This window comes from Nycticebus coucang, chromosome 24 (genome assembly GCF_027406575.1).
Source record: "Nycticebus coucang isolate mNycCou1 chromosome 24, mNycCou1.pri, whole genome shotgun sequence".
NCBI lineage: Eukaryota > Metazoa > Chordata > Mammalia > Primates > Lorisidae > Nycticebus > Nycticebus coucang.
Genome location: NC_069803.1, coordinates 31,236,809 through 31,246,535, shown reverse-complemented (window position 1 = coordinate 31,246,535; position 9,727 = coordinate 31,236,809). Strand labels below are relative to the sequence as shown.

Here is a 9,727-nt window from a genome sequence, read left to right as displayed (position 1 = left end):
TCCTGGCACAATCCTCCTCCTCCAAATCAGATCTTTGCTCCTGCGACATGTCCTGTGCAAACACAGTGTGCAGGAGTCTGCAGGGAAGCTAGGCATGTGTAGAAACTAGTTTTTGATACAGAACCAGAAGTCTCAAGTTTCAGCTTGATGGGAGAGGATAGATGACCTTCCCTGGTCTTTCCAAATTCCCAACTGCAGTTTCCAGGAGCTGGAGAAGAACAGGCTGTGTCCTAGGCTGTCCTTGTACTCACCTCTCTGAGCCACCCAGAGGCACCAGCCTACAGGAACTGTCCCTTTTTTATAATCCCCCAGTTTTTATGATTTTATTTAAACACAAAAAACACGTGAGCTATCTATTCATTTTCTTTACCGCGCAGCCTGCCGTGGGGACTGGGGTGACCCTGACGGCCAGCTGGGCTGTTCTCTCCACGATGGCTTTGCAGCTCTTGAAGGAAGTGTGCACAACTCCACACAGGGAGATTGCTTGCTCATCAGCAGCACTTCCAGCTCCTTGACGCTGTGGACAAGGACCTTGGGGAAACCACTGGGAAGCGTATGTTTTGTTTGCTTGTTGTTCCCGTAACCGATGTTGGGCATCAAGATCTGGCCCTTGAATCTTCTCCGAACCTTGTTGTCAATACCTCTGGGTTTCCACCAGTTACGCTTGATTTTGACATGTCTTTCTGAATGGTGCTGGATAAACTTCTTGGTCCTCTTTTTGACGATCTTCGGCTTCACAAGGGGTCTGAGGGCGGCCAAGATGCTGACTAGGAGATGGTGCCATGTCTGTAGGCAGCGCCGCGGAAGAGCAGGGATTGTCCCTTTTGAAACTGTCACTCTTCCCAGTCATATTCAACCACATCCCCAGCTCTGGGGGCGAAGAGGAATCAGGGTGGGGAGGACATTGGCACAGGGGTCAAGGCAGATGTGGAGGACAGTGAGCCACAGTACCCCTACCAGAGTATACCTGAAAATAGTTTCATAATGTAAACCCCAGGACAAAGTCTTCCTTGGCTCCAGGAGTAAAAATTCTCCTGGAGAATTCAACTGAAGGCTTTGTTACAAATGCCTGGCATGATGGAGCCTATTAATATCTCTAGCTCCCAGTTTTGTAATCTCTGTGACAAAAATTCCAGGCAGGTCAGTTAAGGGGAGTGGATTTGCCTTATCAGAGGGCCCCCAAGTTCCTAAAAACTGGATCACGGTTGTTTTTTTATCCAGCTCAGGAGCCCCACTGCTGAGGCTTGGTCTTAAGTCTCTGTTCCCCTGCACCCCAGGGGATTTTCCAGGCCCATTGTGTTGGGGGTGACAGGAGAGAACTAAGGAGGGGTCACAGAGAGAAAAGTGCTTTCTTACAGCTTAAAATAAGGCAGACTGCCCAAGAGCAGGCATGTCGTGGTGAGTTTGCCTTTGGCTGGATGTAAGAGGGAGCTGCCAAAAGCCCCAGCCCTGGTCTTTATAAATTGGATCAATCAAAATCTCTCCTCTGGCTTTTATTAGTGAAGCTCCAGGCCCTTGGGGGAGGGTGGGGACTGGGTGGTGGTCAGGCTATCCGCTCCCCCACACAGACCCAGAATCCTCAGGAGCCAACGCCATGGAAATTGAGAATTCAGAAAACGGTGTCGACACTGATTGGTCCATGGCTGTGGCCAAGACAGAAAACTCCTGAGAGAAAATTATTATCTGTAAAGACCTCTCTAAATATAAACATATTACTGAAATAACTGGGGATCATTTCTTCCATGGACCTCAGGAAAGACTCTGAGACTGGGAATCTTTAACACCTGCCCCCTGACTATCCTCTGTGGCAGGGAGGGTTGATGACATTAAAACTTAGTGTCTGAGTGTTAGAGTCTGAGTGTTCCCAGACTCAAGGGGGACACAAACCAGTCCCCTCTACACATGGACATGGTGGGAGGCTACAAACTAAAAGAGCAGAATAAATGCTTCACCTGGTCACACAGTGGTCATTCTTGAAAGTGCCTTGGAAATTCTTTCAGATCTTCTTTATTTCTGGTGGTTTTTTATTTTAATTAAAATTTGAATGCATGAATGCACTCATTCATCATAAAGGGGTTTTTTAAGTTTCATTTAATTTGTTTATGCTTCCAATTTATATTTCCAATTGTTTGGAAATGTCAAGAAGATCATGAGCAGTTTAATTTTTAATCAACAAATAACAATTGTATCTCTTTATGGGGTGTAATATGATGTTTTGATCTGTATACTTTGTGGAAAGAACGAATAAGGCTAATAAATGTATCCATCACTTCAATACGTGTTAGGCTTTCCTTCTGTAGTAAGAATACTTAAAATCCGTTTTTAAGCTATTTTGAAATATACGTTATTATTAACTATAATTACTAAGCTGTGTAGTAGGTCACCATAACCTCTTCCTCCCGTCTCACTGAACATGTGTACCCATCAACATCTCCCCGGACAACCTCCGAGCTGCCCGCCTCCTCAGCCTCCAGTGACCACCGCCCTGCTTGCTTCTTCTCAGGGAGGCCCTTGACCTCCACGTACAGGTGGGATCAGGTGGTATTTCTCTGCCCATGTCTGGATTATTGCTCTTCGCTTCATGTTGTCTGTCACAGATGACAGAAATTCTTGCCTTTGGAAGGTTCTCCAAGAAGTTTTTGAGAAATTGTCATATTCTAGCTTTTTTGCTAGGTGTCTGGGATTGGATTTGTTGCAAAATTGCTAAGAATTCCCATCCTGGAGGAGCTGATAGTCTGCTGGGTTGGCGCTCGGGGAAGTAAGGTCCCAGGACACTCACTGGCATCTCCTGCCACATGAGGACTTTGTGAGAAGGCGGGATCAGGACAGAGCCGACCTCATTAGACACAAATCTGCTAGGACCTCCATCTTGGACTTCCCAGCCTTCAAGATTGTAAGAAAAAAAGAAATGCTGTTGTTTCTAAGCCTCCCAAGTTCATGGTGCTTTGTTATGGCAGCCTAAATGGGCTGAGTGGTTGGGCATTGGTGCAGGGCCTGTGGAGGCTGCAGGAGACACCGTCTCGTAGGAGATGCACTGTTTTGCTGGAGGGTTTGACTGTTTTTGTTTTGAAGCACTGGCATCTGAAGGTGGTGACGAGGGGTATAATTCTTTAAAATGTGACTTTTGCTTGTTTTGTTGTTAATAAATTACATCTTGGACTCTAACTACAAGCTCCTTTTGGCTGAAACCACTCTAATGATCTATCCTGAATTGTTTGGAAATGTCAAGAAGATGACGAGGACATAGCTGCCGTCACCAGTTCAAGTTGAAGCTCAAGCATGACCCGCATATGACCTCTGATGCCTCCTGCCACATGCCACAGTCTGGTCTCACTTGCCAGGTTCTGCAGAGGTCCCTGTGAGGCGTTCACTCTGGGATGACAGCCCGGGAGAGGTGTCTCTATTTGTGGGTACTGACACTTCCCTGGGGATGGCACAGTACCCTAGCACGTCACACCCGGAATGCATTTCAAGAATGGAAGCCACTTAGAAGAGAGGTCTGCACAGAGCCAAAATTCTTTAGTCACTAAAGTAAAGCCCACAGCAACACTTGGCTATGGGGTTTTCCACCCAGCCTGGGGAACAGCTGCTTCACAGGCAATCCTGCCCTACGTTTTTGAGGCCACAGCTAAAACCTCCTAAAAAGCCACCATTTGCACCAGCTCCTTCCCTTTACCCACCGGAAGCCTTACCTTTCCACCTTCCAAAAGCACATCCTCTGTGAGTCTTAGGACTCATCTTCAAGGTGCAACCCTGAACCCTGAGAGCCCAGCTGCCCAAGAGGCGTGTCGGAGCAGCACAGGGCAACCCGCTCACAGACATGGGCGGGGGGGGGCGGGAGACTCAACCATCTCCCGTTACCAGTCCACAGTACCATCTACACCTCCATCCTCTAGACATTTGCATTTGGCGTTTCCATTAAAAATCAGGCCCGAGCATCATTGGCAGAGTTCCTAAAAGCTGTTGATACTCATCCTTCGCCATTTCATAAATCTTTTCTAATGCGTCTCCATAACAAAGCCAAACAGACATATTTCATGCTCTTCTCTCCTTTTTTCCTTCTTTTCTTCACTTCTTCCCTCTTGCCTCCCTCTGCCTCCACCACCCCATCAGAGGGAGCGCATAGGGGCACATGCGGCCCAGACTTTGTTTATGCAGAGGAATTATTCTCAAGGCAACGATTTTCCCAGCAACAATGTAATTATGAAATATTACCCAAACACACTGGGTATTATTGAATGTGCCATTTCTGGATCTTGGCCAAGGGCTTTGGCAGAAAGGGGACTCAGAGGAGAAAAGAGGGGGAGAGAAATTATGAACATGTCCCCCCTCCAGTCCTGATGTTGAATTAAACCACATGTAAGTTTTCTGGATGAGCGTGGCAGAGTGAACAGCTCTGAGGCACAGGCTTCAGAGCAGAGGTCTTGCTGCTTGGAAATCAGCAGCTGAAACAATATAACATGAAGCCCAGGACATGTGGAAGTGATTAGGTTCCACTGCCATTCGCAGAGTTATTACCCAGCACCTCACAGCCGGCTACTTGGAGACAGGATTGGAATAAACACGGACTGGTGCTCAGTAACTAAACCAGAGGTCGTGAGCACTGTAGAGGGACGGTGGTGCAGACATCTTGTCCACAAAGTTGTGACTGTCTGTGCCAGGACTGAAACACCAAGTCACCACAGAGGAGCTCCCGAAAGGTGGGTGTGTTCAGTCCTCCACTCGCTGTTCATTTAGAAATTTATTTGCAAGTTTATTTAAGCAGTGCCACTCACAGTGAAAAGATTTGAAAAAACTCCCTGTCTGGTGACAGCAGAATACCGAAGCTCAACGCAAAACACAAGATATGCCCCAAGACAACAGATGTGCAAACGAGAATCTTCAGGGCGCGTTAGAGCGGGAGATGTGATTGCTGTGGTCCAGGGTAGCCTGAAAGGGAGGAGGTTTGAGTTGGGCTCTGGACGAGTGGACAGGAAGGGGTGGGCCAGGTGAGGCCAGACAGCACAGAGCTCAGGAAATCCCAGTCATGCTCCACCCCTGTGTAAGAGCTCTGCCATCAGAAGCAGGCTGATTAGATGAGCGTGCCCTTGATGGAAGCTGCCAGAAAGGCTGGCCGGGACTCCGTGCTCTTCTGTGCAGCTGGAAAACAAGTTCACAACTGGTCATGTTGTCCCCTGCTGCAAGGGAGGTGCTGACAGCCTCCAGCACGCCCAAGCCCTGTTTGTCTTGCCCATGTGTGTAGGGTTCTGAGCGTCCCTTCGTGGGATTCCACCACATGGCACTGTATTCCAGGACCTTCTGCCAAGGACAACAGTAAGGGGACCCATTTGACTCTTCCTCTAGCTGGGCTGTTTCTGCAGCAGCCCCCAGGACCCATTCCAATAGGGCATCGGGAACCCTCGTGGGACTTGGTAAGTAAGGAAAACAGCCCTGCCCTGAGCTGGCTACTACACAGGTCAACTTCAGGGAGCAATCTGCAACCACACAAACTCAAGGCAGATGGAGGAGTCTGGAGTGTACCCCTGGTCTAGACAACCCAGCTTCCTATCCTCTATAGAGACACAGATGTCACTGCCCAGATGTCTGGGTGGTAAAGAGAAAGTGTGATATATTCTCTGGGGTTCCCCTAACCACCTTCTCCTTTTATCATTTGTACTGTTCTAACTTTCTCTCCAGTTTCGTGGGCTACTTCACCTTTCCTCAAAATTTAGCAGGTCCCGCGTTACGAGCTGCACCCACCTCGCTCGGCTCCTGCAGGGGAAAGAGGACGCAGAGGGTGGGTGGAGGGAAGACGCTAGAGCCCATCTCACCTCCAGTTACAGTCGGATTTTCTTCTTTCTTTTCATGTCTTTCTTCTTCTTTCTTTTCCTCCACAAAATAGAATAGAACCTCCAGAGCTAACCACCTCCCTGCACTGACCACCTCCTTAAATGGACCTAATTGTAAAGAGTGGACATGTACCACACTACGGATCAGCACAGTACACCTAGTTCCTTATGCTGACCAGTGTGTTCCAGTCCCGTGGGTGGTCAACTTAGAGAGGTTCTACTGTACATAAAAATAATAAAAGCCGGGGGACCACAACTATGGAGCACATTACAAGTACAAGTTGGTTCTATCATGTGTAGAACACAAATGTCCTAATGCTATAATTGGGTAAATGAGATGAAAGCTATGTTGATTAGTATGATGTAAGCTCTCCAATTTGTACAAATAATCAACACACTGAAATGGGCATAAATGTATTTATGATCTATGTACAAAAGACTTAATAAAAAAATAAAATTATAAAAAATAATAATAATAAAAGCCATCTTTCACTGTGAGGGTTAGATTCGTAGCACAAGCCTACACAAATCCCAGTCTTCCCTGTTACGTTGACATTTTCACACTTACAGCCCCTCTCACACCCTTCCTGTCCCTGGATTACATCATGAAGAAGGATGTTCCCTGCAAAGCTCCCAAAGCCAGGGTTTCTCTTGCTGGCTGCGGGGTGGGCAGTACAGGCTGGGTAGCAGTTCCTCCCCACCTGCGGGGCCATCCTAGCCCCTCAGCCCTCCGTGCCTCACTCTTCCAAATAGATGGGCAGATTCTGAGTTCTATAGAGACAAGGGTGCTATTCTGTTCATCTCTCCTGACCCACAGGCTCTGTGCCTAGGAAGTCTCAAAAAGTGATTGGTTCAGGACGGCACCTGTGGCTCAGTGGGTAGGGCACCAGCCCCATATACCGAAAGCGGAGGGTTCAAACCCAGCCCCAGCCAAACTGCAACAAAAAAATAGCTGGGCGTTATGGCCGGTGCCTGTAGTCCTAGCTACTCAGGAGGCTGGGGCAAGAGAAGTGCCTAAGCCCAAGAGCTAGAGGTTGCTGTGAGCTGTGACGCCACGGCATTCTACCGAGGGCAATAAAGTGAGACTCCGTCTCTAAAAAAGAAAAAAAAAAAAAAAGATTGGTTCATATACTATTTTACCTCATTTCCTTAGGAGCAGCTAACAAAGGATTTAATAATGTTAAAATTTTCTCCATGAAAATCTTGCCTATCTCTTTGAAGGATTTATACCTAGACACCTCATATTTTAGGTTCTGATTTATTATGTTTTAATTGATGAGTATGACCATATGTATTTATGGGGTATAAAGTAATGTTTTCCAATTTGGGTCTCTTTTTTTTTTTTTTAAGAGATGGGTCTTGCTCTATTGCCCAGTCTGGAGTGCAGTGGTGCAATCACAGATCACTGCAGCCTTGAACTCCTGGTCTCAAGCAATCCTCCTGCCTCAGCCTCCCAAATAGCTGGGACTACAGGCACATGCCACTTTGTCTAGCACTGGTATTTTTGTCTTTAATGCAGCTTTTAATTGTTTGCTACTAATATACAGAGACGCAGTTGATTTTACATAGAATCATCTCCTCAGATGTCTTAGTAATTCTAATACTTAATATGCAGATTCTTCTGGGTTTGTTATGTAGAAAATTGTATTATCAGTGGAAAGAATGCTTTTTCTTCGTTTCCAAGCCATATTTTCTAAAAATGTGTTTGTCTTGTCTTCTCTGAAATCTTTGACTGAGTATGAATAAAATAAAGATGAATAGAAGCAGCCACAGTGGGCATCCTCATTTGGCTTTACAAACAATGTCCTCCAGGGTGGCACCTGTGGCTCAAAGGAGTAGGGCACCGGCCAACCCACCCCTGGCCAAAAACTGTAAAAAAAAAAAAAAAAAGAATGTTCTCCATTAAGTTTCTGGCAGAAACCCTTTATCTAAGTAAAAGTTCATTCTGTTGCCAGTTTACAAAACACTTGTTTTTGTTGTTTAAATAATGGCTAACTATGCATTTAATCAAATATTTCTTTTGCGTCTATTGGGATAAGCTTATGCTGTTACAAACTGAATTGTGTTCCCAGAAAACGCATGTTCTGCAGCCCTGACCACTGACACCACAAGATGGTACTGTTCATAAAGACAAAGCCTTTACAGAGCTGATGAAATTAAAATCTGGCCTATAAGGTGGGCCCTAACCCAATCGGTCCAGTGTCTTTGTAAGAGGAGGTGATCAGGATACACAGAGACTAAGGGTTCATATGCTCACGGGGATGACCACATGAAAAGGCAGCAAGAAGGCGGCCATCTGCAAGCCCAGAAGAGAGCCCTCAGGAGAAACCAACCCTGTGGCACCCCGTCTTGGACTTCCAGCCTCCAGAACCCGAGAGGATGAATTTCTGTCATTTGAGCCATCCCGTCAAATAAGCCTACGGCACCCTGAGACTACAGCTTTCTTCCTTTCATCTGGTCATCTACATGACAGGAAGAGATTTCAAAATTAATTCATCCTTGTGTCCCTAGGACAGTGAAGTTATGAAGGGCATATTTTAAATATATTTTACTTAGTATTTTTTAACATTTATATTGCCAAGGGAGAGGGGGTACATATTTCTTTCTTATATTGCTTCTATCTTGTTTGGCTATTGTAGGAGCTAAGAAAAGAAAAACAGCTCAGAGCAGTCAGATATGTGAGGTATGCAAAATTTATCAGGCCTAGAGAGAGAGGAGTGTGGGATTTCAGTTATGCCCCATGTTTAAAGGCATTTTGTTCTTGACAAGCTGCCTCACTCATTCATTATCTTCCTGTTCCTGGAATTTGTTATATAAAGAATCAATCCCTTATTTTATATATATATATATATATATATATTTTTTTTTTTTTTCAGGTGCACAAAGCTTTATTTCCATTTGGTTCAAGGCTTGGGAAAAGACTGCAAGGTGTTTAAAAAGCTGCCTTGTGGCTGGAGGAGGCCCTTATTATATTTTCTTTTTTTTATTATTATTAAATCATAGCTGTGTACATTAATGCAATCATGGGGCACCATACACTGGTTTTATAGACCGTTTGACACATTTTCATCACCCTGGTTAACATAGCCTTCCTGGCATTTTCTTAGTTATTGTGCTAAGACATTTACATTCCACATTTACTAAGTTTCACATGTACCCTTGTAAGATGCACTGCAGGTGTAATCCCACCAATCACCCTCCCTCCGCCCTCCTGCCCCTTATTATATTTTCATGTAAATTATTGGTAAACAACTTAGGAACAGCCTCTTCTTTTCCTTTAAAAACCCACTTGTAATTGCTGCTGATCAGAGCACATATTCAGTTTGAATCCATGTTCCCTCCAGGGTCGTAGTCCTCAAATTTGGCCCAAATCTACATTCGACTTGTATTGCTTGCCTCAGTTTTTTCCTTTGGCTCCACAGGGCCAATGAAAAATCTCCCCTTTGCCTCCTGAAGGTTCAGTGAAAAATTAACTACGGAAAGGCAGATTAGCAGGAGAGAAGGCATATAAATTATTAACGATGTGCTTAAGTGAGAACCACACGGTGTTATCACCCCAAACCCCCTATGGGCTACAGAAGCTTATACGAACGGCCTCTTTCGTGGGGAGGAAGAAGGGGAATGCAGACAATTATTCTGAGGGACATTAAGGGATTATTGGGGAGAATGAATGGACCCAACAGGCAAGCACTATAAAACAAAATATAAGATCTCAAAGAAAGGGAAGATGGTTTCTTACCTCATCTTGAGGTTTCAGAGAGAATAGGGGCTTAGAGTGTGACAAAACAGGTTATGGGGGGGAGAGAAGATGAGGCCTGGCCTGCAAAGGTGGTCAATAATGTACAGATGAAACCTCACAGGTAGCCGCCCTCAGAGAAAAACCACGGTAAATATTTCTT

General features: G+C 45.5%; 1 pseudogene; it reads right to left on the bottom strand.

Annotated features, from left to right (window-relative positions):
• Window positions 1-353: 353 nt before the first annotated feature.
• Window positions 354-5,805, bottom strand: LOC128576315 (60S ribosomal protein L32-like; annotated as a pseudogene).
• Between the last annotated feature and the right edge of the window lie 3,922 nt (window positions 5,806-9,727).